Here is a 7,129-nt window from a genome sequence, read left to right on the forward strand (position 1 = left end):
TTTTGTATGAATAAAGAAGCAGTTCACAGCTTTTCTGTCAAAATGATTACTGAATTTCTGTCAAAATGAGTACTGAATTGAAAATTATTGGTGAAGCTGGCATTTTTTGTGGAGCGTGTCTCCTTTTACAGAGGCACTTTCCATTGCTGCTGCTAGAAGCCTAAGCAGTGCAAAGTCCCAGCCACTTCTTCCCCTCGTGGTGCCTAACTGATAATATCTGATTTATACTTTTGCTTACTTGATGAAAAGTCAACATTTTTTCTGCATTTCTCTCCATTGCCCTCCCCTCCCTCTGTCTAAGAAGGGAAAGGCAGAGAAATAAAGCAGCTACAGAATACAGCCTCCCAGCACCTCTGAATGGACAATGTGCTTTAGCAGTGACTGAGGGCTCCTTTGAAACCAACAATAAAAGCATCTTTTCTATTGAGGAGCACAAGGCTCACAGGGGCAAGAGACTTTAATGACACCATTATCTTTCAGGCAATTAGGACTCACTGGCACAATCCAGCATTGGTACAGGGACTGTTTTGTGCAATGACTTAGTGAAACGTAGACTGCTGAGACTTCAGAAACATCAAAAATCGCTTTTAATCTCAAACCACCATGGATAAAAATGTACTAACACAGGCATAACCAGAATTCATGGGCATATTTTATCTTCTAAAAACATATGTCTAGGAACAGAGGTCTCCCTCCTCCCATCCTGTCCCCACATACACGGGTTAAGTAATTCTTATTCTTCTGCTTCTCCCCTAACACGCTCGCAAAAACGGGCTTGAGCCTGCCAGCTGTGTGTATGTTTATTGTGCATTATATTTCGATAACATACCCTAAGCCTCTTATGTTCAAACAAATGTGTACTTAACTGTTGGTGTGTTTGTGCCACTTTATAAGGTAGAAGGTCAGCCAGTTTATCGCTGGGCTCCTCTGCAAGGGTGCTGTCCAAGAATTTTAATGGAGCTTTCAAAAGCCTCCCGTTACGCAAGGTGCCCTTAATGGAGAGTCCTCCTGCCTCTGAAAGTTCCCTCTTGTTGCTAAACACAATGAAAGGCAAGCCATAATCTCTGTGGAGAGTGCCCAGATTTTTTCATGTCACAGTGTGTAGCTGGGATGCAAAGCATGGCTCCCTCTGCTCTCCTGCCACAACCTGGGGGATTCATTTCATTAGTTCAGAAAGCTATTTCAGAGGGAAGGGGAGGTTATGTAGGTCACCGATTCATCCCTGCTGCCTTGCAAAAAGAATTCATTATGAAATTTCACTTTAATTAATGCAATGCACCAGCTCTTAATAGTACTTCATCAGGACATCTGGTAAAAGCACATTAGCTGGAGTTTAATGTTAAGGCATAATTGAAAAGGACTCCTATTGGAGCTTGGGTTTTGCAGTATGTTTCACTTCTACTTCTCCTGCAAGCTGACGATTAAAGGAATTGTGAGACTCCCTAATCAGAAGTTGATGGAGCCTGATCCAAAGCCTTTTGACTTGACAGAAAGGCTCCAGTTAACATTTACAGGCTCTGAAGTAGGTCTCAGAGGAACAAACCCAACATCAATCCTCTATTTACATACCAGGTAGTACTGGTACCACAGATGATGTATAATCCTGAATATAAAGTAACAACTCTGGTGTTTTATTCCATTTGTATTTGAAAGGCCATGCTCAAATGGTCTTTATAAACCATTTTCTTTTGGCTTAACTTAGAGCTTCTTCCTGTTCTAATTTTACCTCTGCATAATTGTGTGTTTTAATACTTATTTGATTATCTGCCCAAATTAATGTCAGCCCAGCAGCCTTCCAAAGAGTCGTATTAAATATTCATATCCAAATGGGACTTTTTCAGCCCTTTGTTTTATAATGATCTCCTGGAATATAAATGTGAGCTCACAAAAGATTTTAGTTACTCAGTAAGTACCACGTCATGATTATTTAAGCCTAACAAACAGGTCAAAAAGTCTTTGCAAGATTAATACATTTAGAAGAATTTTGTGAACTGTTTGAAATCTTCTGTTTGATTTGAGGCTGCCTCCACTTCTCCTTTTCTTGTTTTGGGCAAGTGCTTGAAGAGACAGTAACAGTAATAATAAAAATATCAGCTACTGGTCACAATAGGAGGAAACCTAACTGAGACCACTGTTAGGGCTGAAAAAGCCTGTAACTTGGCATTAGTTGGCAATAAAATACATGGGCAGATTTCCTCCCTCTGGCACTGGTCAGGCTCACGGTAACCCTGGCCCAAGAAGCAGAAGCACTTTATTCAGCACTGTCATTGGTAACATTATGTGTATCTGGCCATTTCTAGAGGTCCTCTGGAGTCCCAGAGGAACAGCCACACTGGCATTATATAGCAGCATTTCTTTGTTGTTGCCTTAGGACAACATTGCCAGAGGACCTGTCATTTTGAAAATAAGTAGTAGCTTCTGCTCCTTGGAAACTTGGAACAGCTTTTTAGCTCTTAGCTGTGGGCTCACATGGCTTACGCTTGGTGCTCCCAGGTTTGTTCAGCCAGCAGGCCGTGGCTGATACAGTCACTGATGTCAGGGACTCCATGGAAAAAGCAGGATTCAAGATTTTGTTCTGTAAGAAAACCAAAAGCAGTCCCGTGAATAAGTCCAAGGAGTAACTTTTACTTTACAAAGAGTAAACTTTTTTTTTTCTAGATGAAGTAGAACTTGTGACCTTTTCAATGTCTATTTCATCTCTATGATGTGATAAGCTGAATTCCAAATTAGGAAGCAGGTGGATTGTTTAGGGAAAAAAATCAATTGAAAATGCTGGGAAATACAGCACTTCTGGAAGCAGTTTATACGTATGTCCTGGTTTCAGCTGGGATAGAATTAGTTTTCTTCTTAGTACCTGGTACAGAACTGTGTTTTTGGATTTAGTCTGAGAATAATGTTGCTAACTAAGTTGATGTTTTAGCTGTTGCTAACTAATGCTTACTCAAAGTCAAGGACTTTTCTGTCTCATGTTCATGCTCTGCCAGTGAGGAGGGGCACAAGAAACAGAGACAGGACACCTGACCCAAACTAGGCAAAGGGGTATTCCATACCACAGCATGTCATGCCCAGTATATAATAGGAATTGCTCGTGAGGGGCCGATCTCTGCTTGGGTAGGGCTGGGTATTGGTCAGCAGGTGATGAGCAGTTGTACTGCTTATTGTTGCTTATTCCTTCCTCTTTTTTTCCTATTGTTAGTAATAGTATTCTTAGTTTTGCTTTATTATTATATTTTACTATTATTATATTTCATTATTAAACTGTTCTTATCTCAACCCACAATTTTTACTTTTTTTTTCCCCTTGATTTTCCTCCCCGGAAGGGGAGAATGTGGGAGGTGTAAGTGAGCAGCTGTGTGATAATTAGTTGCCAACTGGGCTTAAACCACGACAATCTAGTAGGTATTTATGGTTTTTATCAGGGACTGAACCTCTCAAGATTGCTGGCCTTGGACCTCTTCTTTCAGCATTTAGTATTTATCCAAAGTCTATGCTAATTGTAGTTTCACAGCTTGAAGCAAATTGAGCACAGGTCCCAGCAGTACTAGGTGTTCAGGCATCTCGCCAACTTCAGCTCGCTCTTTCTCCATGCTCCAGATCTTTGCACTCTCATCTCTGCAGCCTACAGAACCAGGTCTGCCACCTCTGAATGTCCTGACTGCAAAGTGGTTGATTGATTCATGAATGCTTTAAGATCCTGAAATGAAAAATTTCAGGAAAAATTAGTGCTACTTCTCTAAATTTACAGCAGCAGATATCATGTGAATTTTCCCAGGGCAATTGTTACACACTAGAGTTAAACCAACAAAAAAGTAGCAGAGTGCCACCTCTGACTTTACGTATTTTATGCTGGTGGTGTAACTGCTTTGCTTTTCCCATCTCCTGCTGCATCTTTTCTTCCCCAAGAAACACCTTCTGGCAAAGGCTGCCCAAACACCCCCCATTAGGAAGTTAAACCTTCTGGCCAAAGGGTGCTCAAGGAGACAAAGAGACTTCACAAAAAAGCATGGGAATGAAACACTGGGATCAGCTTTGTGGGAAACTCAATGACAGAAACCGGCTTAAGCTCTTGTGGAGATTTAGAGACAGGGACGATTTGGAGGGGCAAGGCAAAGCAGGAAGCTCCGGGGGGGGGGGGGGATGACAAGGGGGAGAGGGAAGGGGAGGAAGGTAGGGGAGGGTGAGCAGCACCCTCTCCCCAGCTAACACCATTGTGCTTTGTTTGACCTCCACAGTTATGTGAGCAGAGCTGGGTGCATTAGCTTTAACTTCAAATTTCCTGCTTTTTGTCTGCTCGCATCCCAATGACTGCTGTTTGAAACATGGCTCTTACTATGGAGCTTGCAGAAAAGAAACCTCTGCCCCACAAGCCTGTGCCCAGGCCTTTCAGCAGGCCCACAGTGCCAGGACTCTTGCTTTAAGGGGATATGGGCTATTGAGATGCAAAGAGGCATGCCAAATACCCGACTGCCTTAGGCTGGTTAGGCTTGATAACTATACTCAAGAGGAGCTGCTGCCACAGTAGCCACACGGTAACACCTTTATGTGTGGCAGTCCATGGACCAGCTTGTGACCTGTTCAGCTGGGCTGACTTCTCAGCAGAGATTGTCTTAAACACAGACCACACAATGTCTCTTATCTAGATTTGCAGAGGATTTGGCTTTATAAAATAGGCTCCAATTCACAAAGCTCTTTTCTCTTCCTCTTGCTTCTGCTCTTATTGAGCAAATCCAGGATTTTGCCGGAGTCCCTCCTCTTTGGCTCCTGGACCCGACCACATGCGCAGTCTGAGCTTTCAGACTATGTTGTACTGTGACACAGCACCCGCATGTTTCTCCTGCCTCAGGAAGTCTTGGCCTGCTGGCCACTTACATGAGACTTCTTAAAGCTGGAGGGAAACAGCAGTGATTTGCCACAGTGGTGGGAACCCCCGCCCCTCACCCCAAACCAGAGAATACCTCTATGCTACTGCTCCTTGTCTCTTCCTATCATGGATCATGACATGCAGAGTCATCTCCCTGCTCTGTTCTATTGCAAGCAAATCCCATATGATCCCAGAAACTCTGTCTGTGAGATCACCTATGAAATATTTATTCCCCTTGCATGCAAGTGAAAAGGAAGCAAAAAGCCTGTATACTATTGATGGAATCTCTGATAGACAAATATTAAATTATTTACAGCCTAATTGTGCAAGTGATACTCATGAGATCACTTAGGCTGCAAAATGCAATTAATACATTTCACAAAATTGGTGACTTCTACTTCAGATTTTGTTTTGATGCATCGGTGAGTTGCTAAAATACACGTAAGATCTCTTTGCAGGAGAAGAACTAGAATATCCACAGACACATGAAATGCCTACAGAGCTTTTTCAGAGTGATGCTATAAAATAGAATGGCTTGGGTTGGAAGGATTTTGAAGACCGAAGTTCCAATGCCCCTGCCATGGGTAGGGACACCTCCCACTAGACCAGGTTGCTCAAATCCCCTTCCAACCTGGCCTTGAACACTGCCAGGGATGGGGCAGCCACAGCTTCTCTGAACAGGCTGTTTGAGTTCCTCAGCACCCTCACAGTAATATCTAATATCTAACGTAAATCCACCCTCTTTTCAGTGTAAAGCCATTCCTCCTTGTCCTATCACTAGCTGCCTGAAGATACACATCTGGAGCCATTTCAGATGTTCAGGTGAATCCTACCTGCCTGCTAGCTGTTGTTCCAGAAGGGCACAGATCTCCCGTAGGTCTTGTGTTACATCTGAAACTCCCAAATGCCCTGGATACCCCAAGGCATCTCAGATGGCATTAAATACATATATGCAAGACAAGGAACTGAATCTATGTGACCGATGGCCCCAGCAGACCTCCCAGCACAGGAAGCAGTGACCAGACACTACAACAGTCCCTGTGCTGAAGCATCCTGCGTCTCCTTGTTACTGCAGTGCCTGCTGTGTAGCTATTATGCAGTGCTTCATACATGTACTAACTGTTCTCCTTTTTGCCCAACCTACAGCAGGTGGAGTAGATTAGCCACTGAACTCATAGAATTCTGATTTCCAGACACAGAGCTTTTTTGTCCAGTCCCAAGTACACAGACTGATGTGGCGGTTGTCACAGGGACTTGTCTATTTCTCTAATGCCAAACATCTCTTGAACCCTCCCTCTTACTAGTTAATACATACCTGAACCCTGACACCTAAAGTGGTTCACAAGTTGCATCTCTTAAAACAGTTATATTCTGTATCCCTCATTATATTGTACTCCTTCCAGAGCTTTGGGGGTATTGCCTCCTTCCCAAGCATTTCAGCAGCATTTAGTGACCATCCCTTGAAACCACTGGAGCTGAAAAGGCTCTAGGCACTCTGCTTTGGTTTTAGGATGGCAACAAGAACAAAAAAAAAAAAAAAACAAACCCAAAAAAAACAAATAAAAAGCAAAAGCCTGAGCCAGTTTTACAATGCTGTCCTCACTGGGCTGAATAACACCCATTTCCTCTCAAGATGAGACACATCATGTATGTCTAAAACCCTCAGCCTATCCCAATTTACAAATTCTAGTACAGCTGTAGCTATAAAGAGCCAGCCAAAATGAATTATGACAGATTAAGGAACAAAGCAACATACTGCAATGGCCTCTTGTTAAACTGAAACATCTGATCCAAACCAAGCAATTTCAGCCCCTCCCTAAGCTCTTGCTTTCTTGCTCATCATCTTTTGCATTTTTCTGCTGATCGGCATCATCTGAACATGGTTTACTCAGATGTACCCAGGCTGTCATTGAGAAGCTTTGCTAGTGGCCTCCACTGAGACAGCCAAGAAAGCAGGTTTGTAGGGAGCCCACCTCCTGCAGGCCTGCACAGGTGAGGTTTATTCCTTTGGTTTTATTATTATCAGGCTTTTGTTCCATTTAGAATTGGCAGGCAGAGAGGGACAATTAAAGCCTCTGCTTATGACAGAGGAAAGCATATTTATTTCAGCCAGGTACTTTTTCTTCTCTTCCTTCCCACCCCCTTTTCCCTAAATGTGAGACAAAGGTAGACAGACAGTTTACTTTACTTGCACAATATACACCATACATCTCGAAAGCTGATAAGAAAACAAGCCAGTGTCTGTGTTATATACAGAAGTACCTGAGG

The sequence above is a fragment of the Pezoporus occidentalis genome, unplaced genomic scaffold (assembly GCF_034315485.1).
Source record: "Pezoporus occidentalis ecotype Australia unplaced genomic scaffold, CSIRO_AGI_Poc_V1 ctg12, whole genome shotgun sequence".
Taxonomy (NCBI): domain Eukaryota; kingdom Metazoa; phylum Chordata; class Aves; order Psittaciformes; family Psittacidae; genus Pezoporus; species Pezoporus occidentalis.